This window comes from Eleutherodactylus coqui, chromosome 1, assembly GCF_035609145.1.
Source record: "Eleutherodactylus coqui strain aEleCoq1 chromosome 1, aEleCoq1.hap1, whole genome shotgun sequence".
NCBI lineage: Eukaryota > Metazoa > Chordata > Amphibia > Anura > Eleutherodactylidae > Eleutherodactylus > Eleutherodactylus coqui.
The window spans coordinates 527,565,613-527,593,239 of NC_089837.1; positions in this window are offsets into that span (position 1 = coordinate 527,565,613).

Genomic DNA, 27,627 nt, shown 5'->3' on the forward strand with positions numbered 1-27,627 from the left:
AAGTATGTAGATACCCCTTTAGAAACCCTCTGTGGGATAATAGAGCACTTCTGCACCTCTGAATTTACCAGATAAGCAGTTCTGGGTGCACTTGGGAATGACCACATTAGAACACCTATATATCAATGGAGTACTGGTCTACTTTGTACAGTTACAGCAACTCTACCAGGCCCCGAGGATTGGCTTCTATAGGTACCTGCAGCTCCCATGTATCTTGGTGGCACAATATCCAGAACCCAAACAACCCTTTTCGTTGTACCCACTGATAGGTATAATGCACAACCAAGGCCCCCAGAGGCCGGACATCTGTGTTATATACCCATCTGCTGCATTCTAAAAAATGTTATATGCCAATGAAGGCGATGGATAGATGGAAAGAGCTTATTACCTCCCTTACTGGGAAGAATGGGATGCAAATAATAAACAATGATTATTCCCAGCCAGAGAAACCAATTAATCCTGTAGATATACATAGTAATATAGTATGTTAGGCTGAATGAAGACAATGTCCAGTTGATCCAGAGGAAGGCAAAAACCCAACGAGGCAGAAGCCAATTAGCCCATTTGGGGGAGAATTCCTTCCCAACTCCATAATGGCAGTCAGAATAATCCCTTGATCAAGCTTTGATAGTTCCTACCTGACTGTAAGACCTGGAACTTCAAACAGGCTGGTCACCTAATGTCTATTGCCATCACAACGTCCTCAGGCAGAGAGTTCCACAGTCTCACTGCTCTTACAGTAAAGAACCCCCTTCTGTGTTGGTGATGAAACCTGCTTTCTTCTAGACGTAGCGGATGCCCTCTTGTTACCGTCGCAGTCCTGGATATAAACAGATCATGGAGAGATCCTTGTATTGTCCCCTCATGTATTTATACATAGTTATTTGGTCGCCCCTTAGTCTTTTCTCCAGGGTGAATAATCCCAGTTTTGGTGGCTCTCTGGGTATTCCAGTCCCGTCATTCCATGTATTAGTTTAGTTGCCCTTCTTTGAACCCCCTCCAGCACTGTGACATCTTTCCTCAGCAGTGGAGTCCAGAACTGTACGCAGTATTCCATGTGAGGCCTGACAAGTGCCTTATATAGTGGGAGGATAATGTTCTCGTCCTTCGCCCCTATACCTCTTTTAATGCACCCCAAGACTTTATTAGCTTTTGCAGCAGCTGACTGGCATTGGTTACTCCAGTTAAGTCTACAGTCCACTAGTACCCCCAGGTCTTTTTCCTAGCAGTACCCCATTTAGTGTATATTGGTAACATCTGTTTTTGCTGCCCATGTGCAGAACCTTACATTTATCAACACTGAACTTTATTTGCCATTTTCCTCCCCGAACAATACCTTTTAATGGCTAACATAAATACATGATGTTACAATAAGTTTGTGAACCTCTTGGGGTTCTTCTTCAGGCTAAAATGGAATAGATCTGAAGAGACATGAATATTTATACACACGCAGTTGTATGTACTCCATCAGTGCTATCCAACACCGACTAGGCTCTATAAAATAAACAGAGTGCCTACCAACCAATGTCATCAGTGCCAGGCGCTGGGTGCAAATTGTAATCATTTAACCCCTTAGTGATGGCTGCATAGTGTTTTTATGTCCTGCTAAGTGGGCTTTATTCCTAAAGAATGTGAAAACGTGCATCCTCTAAGGATTAAAGCCACGTGGGCTGTGGACGTGACACTGCCATGCTGTTGGTTCCTGGAGGTAGCTGACACCATGGAGCTGTCACCCCGGGCTGCAGGGAGCCCCCCTGGCAATGCGATCAGCGCTATTCAACAGATAGCACCGATTGCAATAAAATAAATAAAAAGATGATAAAATGTAAAGATTCAGCTGCTATGATGCATTGGATCCATCAGGGCAGCGGAGATTACTCACCCCAGTCCTCTGTTATGTCCCGTGGTGATCTGGTCCTCTGGGACCTAACACCGCTCTTCTGCGCATGTGTGCCAGATTCATGACGTGACTGGCATGCGCAGAAGGCCGGGAGCCCCAACAAATTTAAAATCTCCTGGCTCCTGAAGGTAGCTGGGAGGCACGAGATGTCACCAGGGACTGCGGTGAACGGTCCCCAGGCCCTTGACGCCGGTATCCATTGGCAATCATGGAAAGGAAAAAAAAGTATAAAAAAAAGATAAAGTCTCAGCTGCCAGCATGTATCGGATCCATGAGGATCATTCGTCCGTGATATCCCACCTGATCGGGACCTGCGACGGGCTTCTGTGCATGCGCTAATGTGGCCTGCATATGCAGAAGGCCGGAAAGCCTGGCAAATTTAAAATCTGACTGCACTCGGCTGTCAAAGATAGCCAAGTGCAGGGAGATGTGACGGGGAACCGCTGTATGGGGTTCATGGTCACATGATTAGTGTTATCCATCGGATATCAGTGACCATGGAAAGATTAAAAAAAAGTAAAAATAAAAGGTATAAAAAGTTATAGTTTCATCTCCCCTTACGGATCGAGTCCATGAGGGGAGATGAAATTATATACCTAAGGTCCCTGGATGTGTCCCACAATGGGATCTTTATTAGCGGACCTTACCCCATCTTCGGGGCAAGCGCTTGTCAGTGAAATGGCGGACACCTGTGCAAAAGTTGAGGATTGCCCAGGAAATTTAAAATCTCCCTGCTCTCGGCTAGCAAAGTTAGCGGAGAGCCTGGAGATGTTATGGGGGAGGGGCGTGGTATGTGGTTCCTCTTCACGTGATTGCCGTTATCCAATGGATAGCGGTGATCACATAAAAGTTAAAAAAAAGTTCAAGTTTCATCTGCCCTCACCCATGCCATCAGCGAGAGGAGATGAAACTTTTTATTGGAGGCCTCAGTATTTAAACCCCAATGCGATCCTCCTCCGCTGACCTTCCCCGGCTTCTGCGCCCGCCGGCAAAATGCTGGACACATTTGCAGGAGTTGGGGAGCCCAGGAAATGTAAAATCTCCTTGCTCCCGGTGAGGAATGGTCACTGAGAGCCTGGAGCAGTGACTGGTGGCCTGGTTGAACGGTCCCCGGTCACGTGATAGAAAGGTAGAATTCTGCCATTAGGCCGGTCTCATAAGACCGGATAGGAATAATGGATTCTGCATGCGTCTGATCCGCTATAATACGCAGATCAATCAAATGCCCTGGATTACACAATTCCGCTCACATTAGCGGGTTGGAATTACGTAATCCACTCGCAGGAAACAGAATGCATCATGTTCTATTTTACCACAGATATCTACAGCATGGAGCCTATACGCAACTACATTGTGTACGGGCTGCACGTACCCGTGTCATAGCTAAGCGACGGCGCAGGAAATACAAATGAAAAACAGTGTATTGCGCATGACCACCTGTCTCAGTACACAGTTATGCGCACGGTATTAGTGTACCTTGATGCCACCAGGAAGTACTGGTGGAGACAAGATTGACAGCTGTGTCACGCCCCCTGAACCTGATAGGCTGCTTAGTGGTCTCCCCAGCAGTTCCTGACAGCCCACTAGAATTCTGCTCTCACCTCCTGCCTCCCGTCTCGGCTGCCGGCAGTGATAGAAAAATATGGCTGCTGGCTGCAGGGGCACCTCCCGCAGCGTGTGTAAGACTTTCCAACTTTCCACTCTCCCCGCTGCAACTTTATATCCCCTGCCGCCTGTATGTTTGCACCTGTGGTCCTGATGCTGCTGCTGATTCATGGCTGGCAGTTTGGCTAAGGTGGTCGTTAGCCCTGCTAGCAGGCCAGTATCCTTGGGCAGTCGCGGCTTCCGCGCCCCTCTCTAAGGTCGCACGTGTGCTCCTTGTACCTCCCCCTGCTGTCGCCACTCACAAAGCAGCGCTGAGAGCCGCCGGCCGGCACATGTGACCGCTGCTATCGTACGTGCGGCTGCTCATGTACTGCGGGAGAAGGCAGCAGACATAGTTGCCTGACACAAGATGTGAGTGCAGCTCAGCGGCAATGCGGCGTATTGGGGGAGGAAATTTTTTCGGCCCACCGACGGACTCTATGGGCATCATTCGGGGCGCACACGGATGTCAGAAACGCACCATACTGCAGGACACTATGTAGAGGCCTGTATGCCTATTAGTGTATGTTGTTGTCAACCTTTCATGACTTTGCCGACTTCACCCAATCGGCAGCTAGGGGTGTGACAGGGGCGTTCCTTCATGGAAGACCTGTCAAACCCCGAACTTCCTGGTGGCGTCAAGATACACTAATACTTATGCGCACTACATTACGCAGCCATACGCAGGGGCTGGGATCACAGCTCACAGCTGGGTTCCACTGCGGTCCTCCACAAGCAAATTCCACCTACGGCCGTGTGAGCCCGGCATTATTCAGAGCGCTACCTGTAATAAGTAATTTACAAGAAGCCCCGGGAACGCTCACTTTCCTGCAGTTCCAGGAGCAGCACCTCAGCAAACTTACGAAGCCCCACAGAGTGACACTTTTTACACCCCATCCCTGCCACTGAGGTCAAGAAATACCCCCCAAAAAAGCATGAGAGGAGGGGGATACCCGGTGTTATTGCCCCATGTGCCCATGCCAACCAGCCTCCGTAATAAGGAATAATTCAGTCCATGGCAGATGAAACAAAACCAGAAACCATATCGCAGTCCGGGGTCTTGTGGTGACTTACTTCACCCCTCCATAAAAATAGCTGAAACCAGATTCTGTATGTCAGTTTTCTCAGTCCAACTAACTCTGCCCAGAGTGACCTTATAAATTATCGGCTGCAGCAAATATTTGTAACATTCCTAATCTATTTATCTCTATGAGCGCAAACAGCCTCTAAATCCCATATAACGATAACTCATTAATTAGTCACTTAAACAAACAGCAATAATTCCTTCATATGATGGGATCAAATCTTACAAGTCAATGAAGTTTATAAACATAATAATTCTACATTTTCCATCATCATCCTCAGCAGTTATTCGCTTATAACATACATATCAAACACTGCAGACAAGTTAATCAAATGTATAACACAATAGTCTTGGATTAGTGATCATCTCCATCAGCAGTTCCATATTCATACATCCCATTCCTCGATTTGTCATAACACAATTAATGATTACGCAATATACATTCACCTAATATTCAGTTTCCCCCCAAACGATCTGTGAATAGACCAACTATTAATGCTAATTCATGCAAATGACTGTACAGTTATCAGTCTCCTGTATCTCCCACCTACACTTTCCCTGACTTCACTAATCCATCTATCAATATGCATGAAAGTGTCTTAATTACTACTAAGTACCAGACATCTGGCAAACTACACATTTGCTTACAAACAATCACCATATAATGAACATTTACACAAACATTAGACATTGAACAAGGGGCTTCCTGCAGCTAATATGCAGAAGAAAGACGCTGACTCTCCAACATATGAGATCTCCAGCACTCACTGCGCACTGGGCGTCCAAAAAAAGGAAAATACGAAAACCTTGTCTGAATTTAGGCATCTATGGTAGTTTTTTACAAAAGCAAAGCCAACACCATGTATTGTAGGCTGATATCACCGGTCACTGAACTGCCAAGGTACGGCCCTTGTATTCCTACAAACAAACAAAGGGGTTATCGGCATTTCCCTCCCCAATCAAGCAGTCTTGAGATCGGCTCTGAAAGTAATACATATCATTAGTAAAAGGTAACATTTATTTTTCAAGACCAAAGATCTCAGCCAGCGCATCATCACCGGAATACTTCTCATCACATGTTACTTTGAGGCCGCCTGCGGACGGCTGGGTCGGATTTGGCAGGGAGAATTCTCACCGCGGGACCCGACCCGAGCGCCTGCAGAGAGCAGCGTGTACTCACCTGCGACCCGCAGCTCCGGATCTTTCATGTGCCGGCTGCCGGGCAGCTGGCATATGCACAGACCGGAGCCGGCAGCGGGTGAGTGACGTTTCTGTGTGGGGCTCGCAGAGCCCCGCACAGAAATAGAACATGCTGCGGTTTGCTTGCCGCGCAAGATTTCGTGCGGCCAAACCGCGGCTGTCTGCATAGGAGTGCGTTTGTTAACGCAATCCTATGCAGGCTTCCAACAGCGGAAATCCCACCGCGGAATTTCCACCCATCTGCAGGCGGCCTGAAGCTGGAAAAAAGCAAAGTGAAATGGCAATAACAAACGAAAGCTTAGAACAATTCCTGAAATGCGATTACACAGGGTTACATTCCCACATTAGAGAGTCTGGAGTTCTATCTGGTGGTTCTTGTAACTGTTACTTTTCTTTTTATAATTCTCCCCCAGGGTCATATAATTCCCTCTGCAGGGACCATATATATGTGTCAGATAGCTGAACAATGCAATGGGAAATCCATCTGCACTCTGCACCCTACCCAAGTCAGTCAGTGTATTTGTGCCAGATAGCTAGCATAGACGAGCCCATGCAACCCAGGGACAGTATTAAATATGAAAAAATCAGAGTGCCCACACATGGCAGAGTTTTACCCCGCCAAGGACCTTGGCTTCTGCCCACACTTCTGTCCAATTCATTCTCTGTATACGTCGGATAGCTGAACAACGCAATGGGAATGCCTTCTGCGCCCTACCCAAGTCATTCTTTTTTTTTTTAAAGGGACGTTTATTTAGCCAAAATAGACAAATATACAGAAACAGCAGACATCGTAAAGAATGCACACCTTGCTGATACATCACAGTACGAGAACTGGAAAAAAAAATACAAAAGTAAAAACACTGAGTGGCTCGCATATCCGTGTGCATTTCTCATAAAACATAATACTTGGCTGTTCATTTTCACATTTATTTATCAACTACTCATAATGAAACAAACCCAAACCAGGGAGGGCTCCCAGTCCCGGAGCCCCAAAACACCAGGAGAAAAAGGAAGAAGGCTAGCCAAGTCATTCAGTGTATTTGTGCCAGATAGCTAAAACACCGCAATGGGAAATCTTCGTGCAACTCTGAAATATTTTTGTAGCAAATGTATAGGCGAACCCCTCAAACATGTCATTAAATCAGTTACGATTGCTTTCATCACTCCAAAGACTGGATGAACCACGATGAAGTTCCACAGGCCAAACCTGGTGCAGTTGCACCCCCTCCCCCCAGGACCTCAGCCTCTGCCCACACCCTTAGCAATCGTGGGCATAAAGCAGACTCAGATGCTAGTACAGCTGTGAACATCTCATTAATTCAGTTATGCTTCTTTTGATTGGTCCAAACCAGTGTCTAACTGTGCTAACACAAGAGCAAATACATGTCACCCAGCGCAGATCCCCAGACCCCAAGCAGGAGGAGGAGGTGGCATAATAAGCCCGAGAAACCATGACCGTGGTAGGAAACGCAATACTCTGTGTAGGAAGTACATGAGCGGGCCCAGGGTCAGGTTCAGTCCCAGCCTCCACCTTGTGTGACCCAATGTGCCGTGAGTTACATAGCTATGGGAAATTCATGTGTCCCCACACAATTCATTCAGTGTATTTGTGCCAGATAGCTGAGAAACCTTTGTGCACCCACAGCAAAGGCGAACCCATGAAACACAAAGATAGTCTTACACATGAAGAAATGAGAGTGCCCAAACATGGCAGAGTTTCACCCCGCCCAGGACCTCAGCCTTGGCCCACACTTCTGCCTAAGTCATTCAGTGTATTTGTGCCAGACAGCTGAACAACGCTATGGGAAACCTTTGTGCACCCACAGTACAGGAGAACCCCTGAAACATTTCTGTAGCAAGAGTATAGGCAAACCTCTCAAACCTTTCAGTAGCAAGAGTATAGGCGGACCCCTGAAACATTTCTGTAGCAAGAGTATAGGCAAGCCTCTCAAACCTTTCAGTAGCAAGAGTATGGGCGAACCCCTGAAATATTTCTGTAGCAAGAGTATAGGCAAACTCCTCAAATATTTCTGTAGCAAGAGTATAGGTGGACCCCTGAAACATTTCTGTAGCAAGAGTATAGGCGAACACCTGAAAAAAATTTGTTTACGAAGAGTGTAGGCGAAGGCCGGAAAAATTAGTTAGATAACAGTATAGGCGAGGGCCTGAAAAATTGGTGTACCAAGAGTACAAGTGTACCCCTGAAAAAATGCTCTACCGCGACGGCAGGTGAAACCCATAAATATTTTTTAAAGATAGAGGTTGTTGTTGCTTAATTTGTAACAGCCTGGAGGCAGCCCCCCCAAAACATTAGTTTTAGCAGAGCCTTTTGGCCCGCAGAAAAATTGGCAGTTCAGCGTGATGACATGCTGTTTGATGCATGCTAATAAATTTAGTCGACTTGTGGGCTTTAGTCCTTGTCCTATTATACAGTATATTGGACATCAAAAGGTACATTATGTGTAATGCAATTTGCATAATTAGTTTATCAACAGTAGCTCGACATTTAATGTATGTTCATTAAGAGTGACATGCATTACCTGTACAAGCATTTGCTGGTATTGATTGCTAATGAGCTGTGAAAAGAAGATAGGAGCTACCAGGGGTTAATATGGCTACCATAATAGCCTGGATAAGTCTATACAATGAGAAGTGTTGATATGATCTCCATGGCCGGAGATGCAGGCACGGCAGAGGAGATGCTGGCTCTCGCGAGAGTTGAGAACGAGAGCATGACGCGGCAGGCTCTGGAGGATCCTCTGTATTGCGCGAGGCTATGAGAACCTGCGCATGCGCAGTGGAGTAACATCAACGCCGGTATACCAGGCTGTGAAGCGGTGGATTATGGATGTGGTTGCGGACCCAGCACCTGCGATAGCGGCGCATAACACAAGATCCAGCTGTAAGTGGGGGTGTTTTTTAACTGTTAGTGTATGGTGATTGGTGGCGGATATACATTTATTGTCTGTGTACAGCAGTTTTAGTCACTTGAGAAAGACCCCTGCGTGGGTTGAAACGTTGTCTGTGTGCTACGAAGTAAATAAGCATCAGGCGGATGCACTTTTATCGAAAACACTCTTGTTGCTGCTCATTGGCTATCTAATATATGCAGAGAGACTCAGTTGTCTGTCAGTGAGGTAGTAGTAAGGGCAGTAAGTCCGAGGGAGGAGCGCACAGAGGATTCGGAGGAAGAGCTGCTGGACGATGAGGTGACTGACCCCACCTGGTTTGCTAAGCCTACTGAGGACAGGTCTTCAGAGGGGGAGGCAAGTGCAGCAGCAGGACAGGTTGGAAGAGGCAGTGCGGTGTCCAGGGGTAGAGAGAGGGCCAGAGCGAATAATCTACCAACTGTTTCCCAAAGCACCCCCTCGCGGCAAGCCTCCGTGCAGAGGGCTAGGTGTTCAAAGGTGTGGATGTTTTTTAGTGAGAGCATCGACAACCGACGAACAGTGGTGTGCAAGATCAGCCGGGGAGCCACCAGTACCAGCCTCACCACCAGCAGCAGGGCCAAGCACCCCACAAGGTGGGACGAAGGCCGTTCACCGCTTCCAGGTCACACCACTGCCTCTTCCCCTGGGCCCTAACCTGCCACTCAGATCCAAACACCCTCTCAGGACACAGGCACGAGCGCCTCCTGGCATGCACCCACACCCTCACCTCCACTGTCCTCCACCCCATCCAGCAATGTCTCTCAGTGCAGCGTCCAGCTGTCCCTAACACAAGCGTTGGAGCGAGAGCAGAAATATGCCGCCACGCACCTGCATGCACAAGCTTTAAACGTGCACATTGCCAAATTACTCAGCCTGGGGGGCTGACCGCCAGGCTCTTGCCCCCAATTTGGCTTAATAGTGCGACCTGGGAGCCTGAGATGCAGCCATGCATGCTGCCCCTGCCCTTCCCTATCTGTTTCTGTGGTGTTTCCATGACTTTCTGATGTTTTCAGGTGTTTCACACAACCTCCCCCATGTGGAGCATCGGTCACATACAAAAATTCTCGAGTCGCCCATTGACTTCAATGGGTTTGTTACTCGAAATGAGCTCTCAAGCATTACGAAAAGTTCGACACGAGCACCCGAGCATTTAGTACTCGCTCATCTCTAGGTATTATCTATGTATTTTCACTGGTCTGATTTCTTGCAGAGTTTGTATATAAAATGGCTTCAGACCCGGAATGTCTGTTATTTTTATGAGATTCAGGGATAATGGTGTATCGCTCTCTCAATCACTCAGATCCACATACACATTCGTGGGACAAACATCATATAAATGCCGTTCCCTCACTGAATCGGGGCTTTAGGTCAGGCCATGTTTCACCCTACTTGTTATACTAGGCTTGCACTTGTAGTCCTATGGTTCTGCACTTCTATACCTGCACACAATGTGGTTTATCCAATGAACTCTCAATCATTCATTAGTTTATATGGACATTGCTGCCTGCATCCCCCCTGTGTTTGTGCACTTAGTGTTGGGCTGGATTATTCAGTCCCTCAGCCGTATAATAGTCTATCCAGCTGCGTGTAAAGTCACAGTTTGTTTTAGGAAGGATCATTTCTCAGATTTTCTTTTCTTTTGGTTCTTTATACTTTATTTATGGTATGACTCTCATTAGACACCTGATGGATAAGGTATGTAATAATGAGAGCCCCAAATCAGTGACCTTCTCTGTTGCTGAAAGCTCCAGTAGACACTGACCCCGAAGACCTGCAGTCTAATGATTGCCCAGGTATCTCGTACGTATTTCTCTAAGCCCAAACTCATCTTTGTTCTTCTATACTATCTCATTTGCAGCGTCCCATAGGGGGACCCCGGACACCTGACATACGTGGTGAGCTGGGAGTGTAGAGTGCTGACTTGTGGTGGCACTCACCATGCTCCTTCCCGGAGGGAGAGACACACCCAAGGCCAGAGCAGGAACTTCTCCTTTATTAGCAAAAGAGCATTGCACACACGGATGTGAAAAGTCAGGACGCTGTATGCATATGGACCATCAGGTCTTTCTCAGCAGCCTCTGTCCCCGTCACCTCTCCTTCAGCCTAGATAGGACCCTCCGTCTCCTCTCCCGTCGTCCCAGTACAGTGTCCGAAGAGCGGGCCCGCAGCCAAGAAGACAGCGGGGTAGATGAGGCCTTGTCACGGGGCTCTACCATCTCCTCCCTTGGGGGTAGCTTGGGACCCGACCAAGTTACTGCTGGGGAAGAACACAAGGAAAGCCATCTGTGCATTACCTTCACTCTTTGGTCACACGTGACATCACTGCTCCGTCCTCTATGGTGAATCTTAATGATGGAATAAAGTAGTCCACACACAGGGAAAACACACACATGTCACACACACACAGCTCTACTACACACGTCACACACAGCTCTACTACACGTATGTCACACAGACACCTCTAGTACACACATGTCACAGAGACACCTCTACTACACACATGTCACACACACACAGCTCTACTACACATATGTCACACAGACACCTCTAATACAGACATGTGACACACACACACAGCTCTACTACATGCAGCTCAGCGTGGTGACCGATCACATGATGGTGACATCATCACAGGTCCTGTGAGCACACGGCTGCTGTCAGGCTCTGCAGGTTTTATGCTTCAGGACCTGTGATGACATCACTGTCATGTGATCAGGGCCTGCTTTCAGTTTTGCTTGCCTTAGGACAGGCTCATACGACCCGATTGGATTCTGCATGCAGGAAGCCCACAGTAGATGGCGGCAGTGAGCCCGGCCGGTGACCCTGCGTACGGCACCTTAATGACTGCGCATAACCATGGAGGCCGCAGCTTTATTTTCTTGCCTCCATTTCCCGCACTGTCTCTTAGCATTGACACGGATACCCACAGCCCTCACACAATGTTAATTACATATGGGCTGCGGATCGGACGCCTACATTGACGGATTCCGTGGTAACATAGAGCAGGCTGTATTTTTCTTCTGCTCTCAGAATTCGCAGTCCATATCCAGGAGTGTGAAGGAAAATTCAAAAGTGCATGGCTCTCAATGCCTGCGTCTGACAGCGGAAAGACCATGCGGGCGCCGATCGTGGAATCCACAATACAAACCGGTCATGTGACACCAGCCTAACTCTGACACTCCTTCAATGCCCCTCTGCACCCTGTAGCCCCTACACCTTACAATATTCACCAAGCCCCCCTGCAGCCTGTACCCCCTGCACCCTGCCCTCTCTACACCCTACAATATTCACCCTGCCTCCCCTGCACCCTGCCCTCTCTAGCCCCCTACACCCTGTACCCCACCCTCTCTACCCCCCTACACCCTACAATATTCACCCCCTGTATCCTGCCCTCTCTACCCCCCTACACCTTACAATATTCACCAAGCCCCCCTGCAGCCTGTACCCACTGCACCCTGCCCTCTCTAGCCCCCTACACCCTGTACCCCGCCCTCTCTACCCCCCTACACCCTACAATATTCACCCCCCCTGTACCAGACTATTTATTTCCTCCCCCCCTCTACCACCTTACTGGTCTTTACACTGCAGCCCTCTTTCTATGGATGCATCACAAATGCGAGTGCGATATCAGTCCAAGTAACTCTGCCCAATATCGCACCTGTACAGCCTGCGAGGGCGCTGCAATTTGTGGGAAAATCACTTGGATTTCTGATAGGAAAGACTTAAAATTGCATAGTGCTCACCTACCAGGAGCCATTAAATATACTATTGTCTTCTCGTATGTCAGAGCGCCCCCTTCAGGCAGCTGAGCCCAGGTGTGATGCTTCCTCTGCACCTCCTATAGTTACACCTCTGCTGGGAGGGGTCGGCTCTTCCTGAGTGATGAGTCCCCCCCCCCCAATAGTATATATTGAGGTGTAGCATCCAGGTGAAGGCATATAACGCTGCCATCAGAAGAAGAGAAGGACTGAGCCCATCATGAGACGTCTCAGCCTGTGTCTCCTGCTCCTCCTTGCTGCCACCTGGAGCCTCGGTAAGTGTCACTGGCGCCCCCCATAGGTTACTATGATGTTACTATACATCACTGGCACATAATGAGATGCTACTCCAGCTGGAGATCCCTATATAATACACTCATTACAGATCTCTCTGGTCTTCCTGGATCATGAAGAGAATGCTAGAATGTAGTACATACTGACACAGGATAACTGAGGGATGTACTAGTGGGGGTCAAATAGCTGGGGAGCAGCTGGAATACTACTGATAATGGACAATCATGCAGGCAGAGCGAGAGGATTGAGAAAATACAAGGAATGCTAGAACTGCAGTGAAGACTGACACAGGGAGATAAATAGGATAATTGGGAGACAGAGAAACAGTTCTACACGGGAAGCCACCTCTCTACAGAGGATAGGGACTAGGAGCTCCTTGATTAGTGGGGGTCCCAGTTGTTTGACTGTCACCAACCACCCACTTCTGGTATGTCAGGTGGGATATCTCTGACCCCCTAATTTGTAGGTTAGTCGGGGTCTGTGTAAAGGTGGATGATGCCCCCTATGGGTAGTGGAAGAGTGGCTGGCACCAGCACAGATCAGACATATGGACATATACGTACGTGCTCACTGATACGAGACATGTGTATATACAGCAGTATATACCACGCATGTCTGAGGGGTTGTTACATTGTATCGGTCTATACAATACTCTCTGATATAAACACATCAGCAGCACAAATCTCTCTGCTAGAGATGAGCGAGCCCCAAAATGCTCGGGTGCTCGTTGCTCCAGTCGAACTTCCTGCGATGCTCGAGGGTTCGAGTAACGAACCCCATTGAAGTCAATGGGCGACTCGAGCATTTTTGTATAGCGCTGATGCTCACTAAGGTTTTCATTTGTGCAAATCTTCAAAATGTACGAAAGTGATGGGAACGACACAAAAATGGATAGGGCAGGCGAGGGGCAACATGCTGGGCTGCATCTCATGTTCTCAGGTCCCACTATTAAGCCACAATAGCGGCAAGAGTGCCCCCCCCCCCAACAATTTTTACTTCGGACAAACCCTCATTAGCAAGGCACACCTTAGCTAAGCACCACACTTCCTCAACCTGGCGCCGTTGCAGTTCCCCCGGGACATAGGCCTCGGCCAACAGCTTCAGCAATCGTAGGCAGGAAGCGGACTCCGATGCTAGTACACCTGTGAAGGTCTCATTAATGCTGTGACGCTCCTCTGCTGTGGCCCAAACGAGTTTCTCAGATAACGGTGGTAACACGAGAGAAAATACATGATGCGCATTGCTGACCCCCTGACCCCAAGCAGGAGGAGGAGGTGGCCTTACAAGGCCAAGAAACCAGGACCAGGACCCGCTGTAACCTGTGCTGAAACGATGTGAGCGGGCCCTTGGCCAGGCTCGGTCCCAGCAAACACCTTGTGTGGCCCAAGGTGCTGCAACTGACATAGCAATGGGGACTCCATGTGCCCACACACTACTCATTCTGTTTGGGTGTCGGATACCTCATCGACAACACAAGGGGTAAACCATCTGCCCTCTGCACCCTACCCGAGTCTGTCAGTGTTTTGAGGACAGACAGGTAAAACACCTCTATGGGAAGTCTGTGTGCAGCATGGGTGGGCCCAAGGAACTTAAAGACAGTACACATAAACATATCAGAGTGCCCAAACATGGCAGACTTTCACTGCGCCCAGGACATAAGCCTCTGCACAAACCCTCAGCAATCGCGGGCATAGAGCGGACTCCGATGCTAGCGTAGCTGTGAACGTCTCATTAGCGCTGTATCGCTCCTCTTGTTTGTCCCATTGCAATGCCCCGGATAGCTGTGGTAACGTGAGAGAAAATACATGTTGGCTTCGGCCCACACTCCATGCCCGAGTCAGTCTGGGTTTTTTTTAAAGTGCCAGGCAGGTACAACTCCGCTATGAGAAGTCTGTGTGCACCCACAGCAAGGGTGGGTCCCAGGAACCCAGAGAAGGTATATAAAGAAATCCCATTGCAGTGCCCCGGATAGCTGTGGTAACGTGAGAGAAAATACATTTGGCCTCCACCCATACTCCATGCCCTAGTCAGTCAGTGTTTTTTTGGGGGCCAGAAAGGTAGAACACCGCGATGGGAAAACTTAGTGCACCCATAGTATGCACAGACCCCTGTAATAATCCTGTAGCAAAGGTATAAGCAGACCCCAGTAACAGTTATGTTGCAGAAGTCTAGGGAGACCCCAGTAACATTTCAGTAGTAACAGTATAGACAGACCCTAGTAACATTTCAGTAGTAACACTATAGGCAGACCCCAGTAACATTTCAGTAGTAACAGTATAGGCAGACCCCAGTAACATTTGTGTAGCAGCAGTATAGGCAGACCCCGGTAACATTTCAGTAGTAACAGTATAGACAGACCCTAGTAACATTTCAGTAGTAACAGTATAGGCAGACCCCAGTAACATTTCAGTAGTAACAGTATAGGCAGACCCCAGTAACATTTGTGTAGCAGCAGTATAGGCAGACCCCAGTAACATTTCAGTAGTAACAGTATAGGCAGACCCCAGTAACATTTGTGTAGCAGCAGTATAGGCAGACCCCGGTAACATTTCTGCAGCTGAAGTATAGGCAGACCCCTGTAACATTTCTGCAGCTGAAGTACAGGCAGACCCCAGTAACATTAATGCAGCTACGCTCCTCTCCTTTGGCCCAAACAAGTTTCTCAGATAACTGTGGTAACACAAGAGAAAATACATGATGCGCATTGCTGATCACCTGACCCCAAGCAGGAGGAGGAGGTGGCCTTACAAGGCCAAGAAACCATGACCACGACCTGCTGTAGCCTGTATTGAAAGGATGTGAGCGGGCCCTTGGCCAGGCCTGGTCCCAGTAAATACCTTGTGAGACCCAAGGTGCTGCGACTGACATAGCAATGGGCAGTCCATGTGCCCACACAATATTCATTCTGTCTAGGTGTTGGATAGCTCTAGCGACACCACAAGGGGAAAGCTATCTGCACTATGCACCCTACCCAAGTCAGTCAGTGACTTTGTGCAGGACAGGGAAATCACCGCTATGGGAAGTCTGTGTATACCCACAGCGTAGGTGAGCCGAAGGAACCCAAAGACAGCATTAAATATGGAGGAATCAGAGTGCCCAAACTTAGCAGATATAAAGTGCGCCGAGGCCATAGGCCTCTGCCCACACCCTTAGCAATCGCAGGCATAGAGCGGACTCCGATGCTAGTACAGCAGTGAAGGTCTCATTAATGCAGTTACTCTCCTTTGGCTCAAACAAGTTTCTCAGATAACTGTGGTAACACAAGAGAAAATTCATGATGCACATTGCTGATCCCCTGACCCCAAGCAGGAGGAGGAGGTGGCCTTACAAGGCCAAGAAACCATGACCAGGGCCCGATGTAGCCTGTGTGGGAAGTATGTGAGCGGGCCCTTGGCCAGGCTTGGTCCAAGCAAACACCTTGTGAAACCCAAGGTGTCGCGACTGACAGCAATGGGAAGTCCATGTGCCCACACAGTATTCATTCTGTCTAGGTGTTGGATAGCTTTATCGACACCGCAAGGGGAAAGCCATCTGCACTATGCACCCTACCCAAGTCAGTCAGTGACTTTGTGCCGGACAGGTAAATCACCACTATGGGAAGTCTTTGTGCACCCACAGCATAGGCAAGCCGAAGGAACCCAAAGACAGTAATAAACATGAAGAAATGATAGTGCCCAAACATGCCAGACTTTCACTGTGCCGAGTACATAGGCCTCAGCACACACCCTCAGCAATCGTGGGCATAGAGCGGACTCAGATGATAGTACAGCTGTGAAGGTCTCATCAATGCAGTAACGCTCCTCTTCTTTGGCCCAAACCTGTGTCTCAGATAACTGTGGTAACACGGGAGAAGATACATGATGCCCAGTGCTGATCCCCTGACCCCAATTAGAAGGAGGAGGTGGCATTACAAGCCCAAGACACCATGACCAGGACCTGCTATAGTCTGTGTGGGAAGCACGTTAGCGGGCCCAGGGTCAGGCTTGGTTCCAAGCCTCCACTTTTGTGACCCAAGGTGCCCTGAGTTACATAGCAATGGGAAAGCCATGTGTCGCAACATAGATAGCTCAACACTGGAAGGGGCAGTCTTTGAGTTCCTTGGCCTAGCCTATGCTGTAAGTGCACAAAGATGGTATAACACAGGAAGAAATCGGAGTGCCCAATCGTGGGAGAGTTTCGCCCCGCCAAGCAACTTGGCCTCGGCCAGCAATTCTGGCCTAGTCAGTCACTGTATTATTTGTGCCACATAGGTAAAACACCGCGATGGGAAGACTTAGTGCACCCATAGTATAGACAGACAGCTGTAACATTCCCGTAGCAAAGGTATAAACAGACCCCAGGAACATTTCTGTAGCAGCAGTATAGGCAGACCCCTGTAACATTTTTTGTAGCTGCAGTATAGGCAGACCCCAGTACCATTTCTGTAGTGGAAGTATAGGCAGACCCCAGTAACATTTCTCTAGCAGCAGTATACACAGACCACTGTAACATTTCTGTAGCAGCAGTATCAGCAGACCCCTGTAACATTTATGTAGCAGCAGTATCAGCAGACCCCTGTAACATTTCTGTAGCAGAAGCATATGCAGACCCCAGTACCATTTTTGCAGCAGCAGTATAGGCAGACCCCTGTAACCTTTCTCTAGCAGCAGTATACACAGACCACTGTAACATTTCTCTAGCAGCAGTATACACAGACCACTGTAACATTTATGTAGCAGCAGTATTAGCAGACCCCTGTAACATTTATGCAGCAGAAGCATATGCAGACCCCCGTACCATTTTTGTAGCAGCAGTATAGGCTGTGAGGAAGGAGGAGCAGCAGCCAGAGGATTCAGAGTTTCAGCAGTGGACTGCGTAGAAGACTGGGTGCCCGATACATTGCTGGATGCATTTTCTGCCATCCACAACAGGACCTGCTCACACTGCTCTGTTTGTAATAAAGGTCTACCATGTGGACCCATAAATTGTGATATGAAGCTGGGGACCCCAGAAACTTGCCTCTCTCCTAATCCCGCAGCAGCCGGCTGGGATACACCTGGACCAGGAACTCGGCCTGTGCCGACACCCTTACTTGGAACTCCGCATCCTCGCCCGCGTCCTCGACCCCTGCCCCTACCCCTCAGCATGGTGGATTACGAATAGAGCAGACACAGACCGCTGTAAATAGTTATGGAATTATATGTACACTTTCTCGCAGAGAGCGGAATCGTAACGCTAACTGCAGGCAGAAAAAAATGGAAGGAAGGCCGCAAACAGGCCTAGCAATGCAATAGTGATGCACCAAAACTCCCAGCAGGCACCCAGTAATATGCAGACGGTCAGAAGTAGCCCAACGAAGGAGCTTTTTGGGTTTTTTTGGAAAAAGAAGACAGGCTACATACTGTGTATATCACTTTCCCTCTATAAGTACCTGTGTTGGCCGTACGCTGAGCGTCAAATTCACTGCAGACACAGGCCGGTGTAAATAATCTTGGAATTATGTGCGTAGTCTTTGTCGCTGAGAGCGGTATAGTAAGGCAAACTCCAGGCAGAAAAAAATAGTCAGGAAGGCCACAAACAGGCCTAAGTGCAATAGTGATGGACTACAACTCCCATCAGACAACCTGTAAAATGCACACGGTCACAGGTAGCCCTAAGAAGGAGCTTTTATTTAAAAAAAATTTTGAAAATCGTGGACAGTCAGTAAGCCACGCCCACAGTAATGAGACTCGCATATATGGCGCAAATGGTTAATAAATATGCTGCACAGCAGATAAGACAGGAGAGTGGAGGAAAATGTGCTGAAAAAGGAGAAACCCCAATGATAAATGTGAGCGGAGGTCTGCTAGGAAGCTGCAGAACCTCTTATTGTATGATTACTCTCACAGCTGGAGTTACATTGGTGCAGCGCCCCCTGCTGGTAGAAGGTGACTGGTGGTGATCTCAATATGGAAGCACACAGTGTACACGGACTATCAGCTGCTGCCCTACAGCTGGGAATTAGTGAGAGAGGAGGCTGAATGCTGGTTGCTTTACAGCTCTCTGTATCTTGACCACTAGGTGGCACCTCAGCACTATATGTATAATATGTGGTCCACATGGGTTTTTAAGAAACAAAGTCATCTTGTAGATATGAGACCTTCTAATGGCAACCAGAAGAGCTGATGTTCCAGGGAGCTCTCAGATCTACTGAGGATTCTTCATCAGGTATGATAGGATAAATCTGAAAAAGTCTGTATATATATATATATATATATATATGTATGTGTGTGTATATACACACATATATATATATATATATATATATATATATATATATATATATATATATATATATATATATATATATACACACACACACACATACATATATATACAGACTTCTTCAGATTTATCCTATTATACCTGATGCAGAATCCTCAGTAGATCTGAGAGCTCCCTGGAACATCAGCTCTTCTTGTTGCCATTAGAAGGTCTCATACCTACAAGATGACTCTTGGCCCTTACTGACAATTACACTCGGCTCTACTGGCTAAAGGCTTATTCCCACGACCGTATCTCTGCCAGTGTTTTTACGGCCGGCCGGTACACGCCAGCATCTGAGCTGTCTCCCCCTTCCCTTCCCCTCGCAGGCTCCCTGCCTCTCTCCTCCCCTCCGGCTGTTTGCAATGGGAGGGGCGGGGCAGGGCTAAGCTCCCACCTCCTCCCCACCATTTGTCCGCAGCCAGCAATGGGAAGGGGTGGGATGGGACCGTAGCTTAGCTCCACCTTCTCCCATTGCAAACAGCCGGAGGGGAGGAGAGAGGCAGAGAGCTGGCGAGGGGAGGGAAGGGTGAGACAGCTCAGATGCTAGCGTATCTCAGCCGGTTGTGAAAACCTGCTGGTGGAATGTAAAAGACAACGTTTCCATGACAACCAGGCTATGTCCAAGAGGGGGCCGACCCCGGCCGATACAGGAACCATAGAGGGGGAGGAGCCTGAGCTCGGCTTGGATGCATTCCCCATGCAGGGCTGCAGACAAAACTAATTACTAATAACTGAAACATTCAGGGGCCAAATAACATATACAGCGGCGCACAATTACTTACAGCGGCTTGTAAATCCCCACAGCGGTACATGATTACACCTTCCGCTCCCCACTGGCTCCCATCTAGGGGTCTCTTCCCAAATTCCAACAATGGCCTTCAGAATATAACATGCGAAATGGAGACCACTTTGAACTTTATAATGGGCCTTACTAACCTTCTCGAAGGCCGGGCCCTTGGGGGACTGACAGAGCCGCTGCCCTCGGTCTGCAAAGCAGCACGTGTTCATGCAGAAGCAGCGGACCCACAAGTTTCCTGGAGGGCTAATTTGAGTCTTCTTATGATTTCTCCTTTTCTGCACCTCAATACAGAACCTTAAGGCCTCATGTCCACGGGCAAATTAAGAATTAAAATCCAGAGCGTTTTTCCCGCACGCGGACCCGCACCCCATAGGGATGCATTAGACACCCGCAGGTAGTTAAATACCCGCAGATGGTCAATAAAAGTGAATTTAAAAATTTCTGGAGCATGAAAAAAATGGACATGCATGCGCTCGCATGTTATGGATTCCCTGCAGCAGCTGCAGTAGGAATATAACATGTGAGCGTCCCCCTATACAGCTAGTGCAGCTGCTGCAGGAAATCCATAACATGTGAGCATCCCCTTATACCGCTAGTGCAGCTGCTGCAGGGAATGCATACCATGTGAGCATCCCCTTACACTACTACTACATGTGCTGTGGGGGAATCCATAACATGTGAGCATCCCCTTATACCACTAGTGCAGCTGCTGCAGGGAATCTGTAACATGTGAGCATCCCCTTAAGCCGCTGGTGCAGCTGCTGCAGGGAATCCATAACATGTGAGCATCCCCTTATACCGCTAGTACAGCTGCTGCAGGGAATCCATAACATGTGAGCATCCCCTTATACCACTAGTACAGCTGCTACAGGGAATCCATAACATGTGAGCATCCCCTTATACCGCTAGTGCAGTTGCTGCAGGGAATGCATACCATGTGAGCATCCCCTTACACTACTACTACATGTGCTGTGGGGGAATCCATAACATGTGAGCATCCCCTTATACCACTAGTGCAGCTGCTGCAGGGAATCTGTAACATGTGAGCGTCCCCTTAAGCCGCTGGTGCAGCTGCTGCAGGGAATCCATAACATGTGAGCATCCCCTTATACCGCTAGTACAGCTGCTGCAGGGAATCCATAACATGTGAGCATCCCCTTATACCACTAGTACAGCTGCTACAGGGAATCCATAACATGTGAGCATCCCCTTATACCACTAGTACAGCTGCTACAGGGAATCCATAACATGTGAGCGTCCCCTTATACTGCTAGTGCAGCTGCAGCAGGGAATCCATGACATGTGAGCATCCCCTTATACCACTAGTACAGCTGCTACAGGGAAACCATAACATGTGAGCGTCCCCTTATACTGCTAGTGCAGCTGCTGCAGGGAATCCATAACATGTGAGCGTCCCCTTATACCGCTAGTGCAGCTGCTGCAGGGAATCCATAACATGTGAGCATCCCCTTATAATACTAGTACAGCTGCTGCAGGGAATCCATAACATGTGAGCGTTCCCTTATACCGCTAGTGCAGCTACTGCAGGGAATTCATGACATGGGAGCATTCCCTTATACCGCTAGTGCAGTTGCTGCAGGCTATCCATAACATGTGACCATCCTCTCATACCGCTAGTGCAGTTGCTGCAGGCTATCCATAACATGTGACCATCCTCTCATACCGCTAGTGCAGCTGCTGCAGGGAATCCATTACATGTGAGCATCCCCTTATAATACTAGTACAGCTGCTGCAGGGAATCCATAACATGTGAGCGTTCCCTTATACCGCTAGTGCAGCTGCTGCAGGGAATTCATGACATGGGAGCATTCCCTTATACCGCTAGTGCAGTTGCTGCAGGCTATCCATAACATGTGACCATCCTCTCATACCGCTAGTGCAGTTGCTGCAGGCTATCCATAACATGTGACCATCCTCTCATACCGCTAGTGCAGCTGCTGCAGGGAATCCATAACATGTGAGTGTCCCTTTATACCGCTAGTACAGCTGCTGCAGGGAATCCATAACATGTGAGCGTTCCCTTATACCGCTAGTGCAGCTGCTGCAGGGAATTCATGACATGGGAGCATTCCCTTATACCGCTAGTGCAGTTGCTGCAGGCTATCCATAACATGTGACCATCCTCTCATACCGCTAGTGCAGTTGCTGCAGGCTATCCATAACATGTGACCATCCTCTCATACCGCTAGTGCAGTTGCTGCAGGCTATCCATAACATGTGACCATCCTCTCATACAGCTAGTGCAGCTGCTGCAGGGAATCCATAACAAAAGAGCGTCCTCTTATACAACTAGTACAGCTGCTGCAGGGAATCCATAACATGTGAGCATCCCCTTATACCGCTAGTGCAGCTGCTGCAGGGAATTCATGACATGTGAGCGTTCCCTTATACCGCTAGTGCAGCTGCTGCAGGGAATCCATAACATGTGAGCATCCCCTTATACCGCTAGTGCAGCTGCTGCAAGGAATACATAACATGTGAGTGTCCCCTTAAACCGCTAGTGCAGCTGCTGCCGGGAATCCATAACATGTGAGCGTCCCCTTATTCCACTAGTGCAGCTGCAGCAAGGAATCCATAACATGTGAGCGTCCCCTTATACCGCTAGTGCAGCTGCTGCACGGAATCCATAACATGTGAGCGTCCTCTTATACCACTAGTACAGCTGCTGCAGGGAATCCATAACATGTGAGCATCCCCTTATACATCTAGTACAGCTCTTGCAGGGAATCCATAACATGTGAGCGTCCCCCTATACTGCTAGTGCAGCTGCTGCACGGAATCCATAATATGTGAGCGTCCCCTTATACCGCTAGTGCAGCTGCTGCAGGGAATCCATTACATGTGAGCATCCCCTTGTACTGCTAGTGCAGCAGCTGCAGGGAATCCATTACATGTGAGCATCCCCTTATACGGCTAGTGCAGCTGCTGCAGGGAATCCATTACATGTGAGCATCCCCTTATACCACTACTGCAGCTGCCGCAGGGAATCCATAACAAAAGAGCGTCCTCTTATACCACTAGTGCAGCTGCCGCAGGGAATCCATAACAAAAGAGCGTCCTCTTATACCACTAGTGCAGCTGCTGCACGGAATCCATAATATGTCAGCGTCCCCTTATACCGCTAGTGCAGCTGCTGCACGGAATCCATTACATGTGAACATCCCCTTATACTGCTAGTGCAGCTGCTGCAGGGAATCCATAACATGTGAGCATCCCCTTATACCAATAGTGCAGCTGCTGCAGGGAATTCATGACATGTGAGCGTCCCCTTATACCACTACTGCAGCTGCTGCAGGGAATCCATAATATGTGAGCGTCCCCTTATACTGCTAGAGCAGCTGCTGCACGGAATCCATAACATGTGAGCGTCCCCTTATACCGCTAGTGCAGCTGCTGCAGGGAATCCATAACATGTGAGCGTCCCCTTATACCGCTAGTGCAGATGCTGCAGGGAATCCATAACATGTGAGCATCCCCTTATACCACTAGTACAGCTGCTGCAGGGAATCCATAACATGTGAGCGTCCCCTTATACCACTAGTGCAGCAGCTGCAGGGAATCCATAACATGTGAGCATCCCCTTATACCACTAGTACAGCTGCTGCAGGGAATCCATAACATGTGAGCATCCCCTTATACCACTAGTGCAGCAGCTGCAGGGAATCCATAACATGTGAGCATCCCCTTATACCACTAGTGCAGCTGCTGCACGTAATCCATAACATTTGAGCGTCCCCTTATACTGCTAGTGCATCTGCTGCACGGAATCCATAATATGTCAGCGTCCCCTTATACCGCTAGTGCAGCTGCTGCACGGAATCCATTATATGTGAGCGTCCCCATACAACTAGTGCAGCTGCTGTAGGGAATCCATAACATGTGAGCATCCCCATACAACTAGTGCAGCTGCTGTAGGGAATCCATAACATGTGAGCGTCCCCTTATACCACTAGTACAGCTGCTGCAGGGAATCCATAACATGTGTCCATCCCCTTATACAGCTAGTGCAGCTGCTGCCGGGAATCCATAACACGTGAGCATCCTCTTATACCGCTAGTGCAGCTGCTGCAGGCAATTCATGACATGTGAGCATCCCCTTATACCACTAGTGCAGCTGCTGTAGGGAATCCATAACATGTGAGCGTCCTCTTATACCACTAGTGCAGCTGCTGCAGGGAATCCATAACATGTGAGCATCCCCTTATACCACTAGTACAGCTGCTGCAGGGAATCCATAACATGTGAGCATCCCCTTATACCACTAGTGCAGCTGCTGTAGGGAATCCATAACATGTGAGCGTCCTCTTATACCACTAGTGCAGCTGCTGCAGGGAATCCATAACATGTGAGCATCCCCTTATACCACTAGTACAGCTGCTGCAGGGAATCCATAACATGTGAGCGTCCCCTTATACCGCTAGTACAGCTGCTGCAGGGAATCCATAACATGTGAGCATCCCCTTATACCACTAGTACAGCTGCTGCAGGGAATCCATAACATGTGAGCGTCCCCTTATACCACTAGTGCAGCTGCTGCAGGGAATCGATAAAATGTGAGCGTTCCCTTTTACCACTAGTGCAGCTGCTGCAGGGAATCCATAACATGTGAGCAACCCCTTATACCGCTAGTGCAGCTGCTGCGGGGGAATCCATAACATGTGAGCAACCCTTTATACCACTAATGCAGCCATCTGCAGGGAATCCATAACATGTGAGCAACCCCTTATACCGCTAGTGCAGCTGCTGCAGGGAATCCATAACATGTGAGCGTCCCTTTATACCGCTAGTACAGCTTCTGCAGAGAATCCATAAATTGAGAGCGTCCCTTTCTACCACTAGTGCAGCTGCAGCTGGTAATGCATAACATGTGAGCGTCCCCTTATACCGCTAGTACAGCTGCTGCAGGGAATACATAACATGTGAGCATCCCCTTATTCACCTAGTGCAGCTGCAGCAAGGAATCCATAACATGTGAGCATCCCCTTATACCACTAGTACAGCTGCTGCAGGAAATCTATAACATGTGAGCATCCCCTTATACTGCTAGTGCAGCTGCTGTAGGGAATCCATAACATGTGAGCATCCCCTTATACTGCTAGTGCAGCTGCTGTAAGGAATCTATAACATGTGAGCATCCCCTTATACCGCTAGTGCAGCTGCTGCAGGGAATCCATAACATGTGAGCGTCCCCTTATACCGCTAGTACAGCTGCTGTGGGGGAATCCATAACATGTGAGCATCCCCTTATACTGCTAGTGCAGCTGCTGTAAGGAATCTATAACATGTGAGCATCCCCTTATACCACTAGTGCAGCTGCTGTGGGGGAATCCATAACATGTGAGCGTCCCCTTATACCGCTAGTACAGCTGCTGTGGGGGAATCCATAACATGTGAGCATCCCCTTATACCACTAGTACAGCTGCTGCAGGGAATCCATAACATGTGAGTGTCCCCTTATACCGCTAGTGTAGCTGCTGCAGGGAATCCATAATATGTGAGCATCCCCCTATACCGCTAGTGCAGCTGCTGTAGGGAATCCATAACATGTGAGCGTCCCCTTATACAGCTAGTGCAGCTGCAGCTGGGAATCCATAAAATGTCAGCGTCCCCTTATATTGCTAGTGCAGCTGCAGCAATCCATAACATGTGAGCATCCTCTTATACCGCTAGTACAGCTGCTGCAGGGAATCCATACCATGTGAGCATCCCCTTATACTTTTAGTGCAGCTGCTGTAGGGAATCCATACCATGTGAGCATCCCCTTATACTTCTAGTGCAGCTGCAGCTGGGAATCCATAAAATGTCAGCGTCCCCTTATACTTCTAGTGCAGGTGTCTGCAGGGAATCCATAACATGTGAGCATCCTCTTATACCGCTAGTACAGCTGCTGCAGGGAATCCATACCATGTGAGCATCCCCTTATACTTTTAGTGCAGCTGCTGTAGGGAATCCATACCATGTGAGCATCCCCTTATACTTCTAGTGCAGCTGCAGCTGGGAATCCATAAAATGTCAGCGTCCCCTTATATTGCTAGTGCAGCTGCAGCAAGGAATCCATAACATGTGAGCGTCCCCTTATACCGCTAGTGTAGCTGCTGCAGGGAATCCATAACATGTGAGCGTCCCCTTATATTGCTAGTGCAGCTGTCTGCAGGGAATCCATAACATGTGAGCACCCCCTTATACTTCTAGTGCAGGTGTCTGCAGGGAATCCATAACATGTGAGCGTCCCCTTATACGGCTAGTGCAGCAGCTGCAGGGAATCCATAACATGTGAGCGTCCCCTTATATTGCTAGTGCAGCTGTCTGCAGGGAATCCATAACATGTGAGCATCCCCTTATACCACTAGTGTAGCTGCAGCAAGGAATCCATAACATGTGAGCGTCCCCTTATACCGCTAGTGCAGCTGCTGCACGGAATCCATGACATGTGAGCATCCCCTTATACCACTAGTACAGCTGCTGCAAGGAATCCATAACATGTGAGCGTCCCCTTATACCATTAGTACAGCTGCTGCAGGGAATCCATAACATGTGAGCATCCCCTTAAACCACTAGTACAGCTGCTGCAGGGAATCCATAACATATGAGCAACCCCTTATACCGCTAGTGCAGCTGCCGCGGGGGAATCCATAACATGTGAGAATCCCCTTACACCACTAGTACAGTTGCTGCAGGGAATCTATAACATGTGAGCATCCCCGTATATTGTTAGTGCAGCTGCTGCAGGGAATCCATAAAATGTGAGCGTCCCCTTATACCACTAGTGCAGCCATCTGCAGGGAATCCATAACATGTGAGCGTCCCCTTATATCACTAGTACAGCTGCTGCAGGGAATCCATAACATGTGAGCGTCCCCTTATACCGCTAGTGCAGGTGGTGCAGGGAATCCATAACATGTGAGCGTCCCCTTATACCACTAGTGCAGCTGCTACAGGGAATCCATAACATGTGAGCGTCCCCTTATACCACTAGTGCAGCTGCTACAGGGAGTCCATAACATGTGAGCGTCCCCTTATACCACTAGTACAGCTGCTGCAGGGAATCCATAACATGTGAGTGTCCCCTTATACCACTAGTGCAGCTGCTGCAGGGAATCCATAACATGTGAGCGTCCCCTTATACCGCTAGTGCAGCTGCTGCAGGGAATCCATAACATGTGAGTGTCCCCTTATACCGCTAGTACAGCTGCTGCAGGGAATCCATAACATGTGAGCGTCCCCTTATACCGCTAGTACAGCTGCTGCAGGGAATCCATAACATGTGAGCGTCCCCTTATACCACTAGTGCAGCTGCTGCAGGGAATCCATAACATGTAAGCGTCCCCTTATACCACTAGTACAGCTGCTGCAGGGAATCCATAACATGTGAGCGTCCCCTTATACCACTAGTGCAGCTGCTGCAGGGAATCCATAACATGTGAGCGTCCCCTTATACCACTAGTGCAGCTGCTGCAGGGAATCCATAACATGTGAGTGTCCCCTTATACCGCTAGTACAGCTGCTGCAGGGAAACCATAACATGTGAGCATCCCCTTATACCACTAGTGCAGCTGCTGCAGGGAATCCATAACATGTGAGCATCCCCTTATACTGCTAGTACAGCTGCTGCAGGGAATCCATAACATGTGAGCATCCCCTTATACCGCTAGTACAGCTGCTGCAGGGAATCCATAACATGTGAGCATCCCCTTATACTGCTAGTACAGCTG